We start from the raw sequence: 1,735 nt of genomic DNA, 5'->3' as shown, positions 1-1,735 counted from the left end.
AGCATTTAAGCAGTTGTGACGTCTTCCAGGAAAATTGAAAATAATAATTCGTCATTGTGTCTCTTTGAAGAAGCTTAATCAATATAATTCTTTATATTGCACAATACTTTGTTTCGGTTTAAAGGAAGGAAAGAAGCGAAATATTTTTTTTTAGAGTTATGGTTCAAAGAAATTCAGAATATGTCTCCCCAAGGATTAAGCTTTAGCTATCAATTTCGATGATCCAACCGCTTTGAAAAACTCCAGTGTAATACCAACAATAAAAACCAATGATGGCGAATCTTCATCCCAGATTCATTTGTCATTTGGAGAAAACATCCACATCTTACAAATACTCACGATATTTCGAACGAGAGGTGAAAGACATTCACAATTAATTACAGTGATTTATACGATTGACTCACCCTTATTTCACAAAATGCATAATCCGAAGTTAGAGGGGGTTGGTTGGTGAACAATTAATTACATGATTAATTTCCTTGTAAGAGAGATTTCTCTCCCGCATTATGGGCTATAATATATTTTATACATATAAGAATGTCTTAAGGGAAGAAGGGTACGTATAGATTCTCCTTTTTGGCCTTCACGTGTGACACCCCATCATGACGGGGGGGGGGGGTGCGGGAGTCTTCTCACAAGGATTCTGATTAATTATTCAATTATTATTTTGCCACAACAAGGAGTTGGAAGGCTCATTTGAGATTCTGGCATATCAATTGACTCCCTCCTACTTCACCACCACCACATTTTCAGGACTTCTTGGGTTGCTTTTCAAAGCTCTATGGGGATTGTCTCTTTGTCAGCCCCTTTTGTCCCAAACAACACTAAAATATTTACATAAGATCCGAATGCCTTGTGCAAGATTATTTGTCAAAATTTCCCCACTCAGGTCTACAAATTCAAATTTTCTGACTATTTAATCACATACCTAACATTTTCTTTGGATTTGCAGCTTGAATGCTGGATTTACATACATGTATGGTAAACTTCATTATACTACATATGCACGTACATATGAGAAAGCTTTTAGATTTTGAGTTTTTTAGGGTAAGCTCAAGTCTAGCTTGAGCTTAATTCTCTTAAAAAAAACAAACTAAGCCGAACTTGGTAATGAATTTTATTCTAAGGCAAAGAGAAGACTTTATAAAAATTTTTTATAAAGAAAAATAAAATAAACGAATATAACATTTGAAAAATTGAATTACAAAAAAAATCTCCTTGTGATCATAATTTTATGACCATTTGCCATGTGAAATAAAACTCATTGCTTTACACGTATTGCAATAAAAAGAAAGAAATCTCGCATGAGAATTTATCAAAATGTAAAATCAGGTGAATGGTGTGCAAAAAAGACGATTTTCCACCACCTTACCATAGCGGGCGAGCCGCAAGAAGTGAAGTACAAAAATGTTTTCGCGATTACGAAAAAATGGGTTTGAAAAGTCTCTCATAAAAAATTTACATTGGCAAAACGAGAGGGAAAGTTTGTGTGGAAATTTACGTGACTCTATCTACCGGGGAGAGATGTCAGGTATATGTATGTAGGTATCCCAAACGTCCTTGACCCTCTCACCACATCATTATCCATCGATTTTTCACCGTATTTCCCACATTTTTCCTTTACTTATCGATTTTTCTTCAATTGGAATGGGAAAGGGGTTGAAATTTGCATTTTTTTGCTGTTTCTTTTTGTTTTGTTCATCATGTCTGAGAGGGAAATTTATGCGCATTGATA

This window comes from Lutzomyia longipalpis, chromosome 4 (assembly GCF_024334085.1).
Source record: "Lutzomyia longipalpis isolate SR_M1_2022 chromosome 4, ASM2433408v1".
Taxonomy (NCBI): domain Eukaryota; kingdom Metazoa; phylum Arthropoda; class Insecta; order Diptera; family Psychodidae; genus Lutzomyia; species Lutzomyia longipalpis.
Note: the sequence above shows the minus strand (reverse complement) of the source record.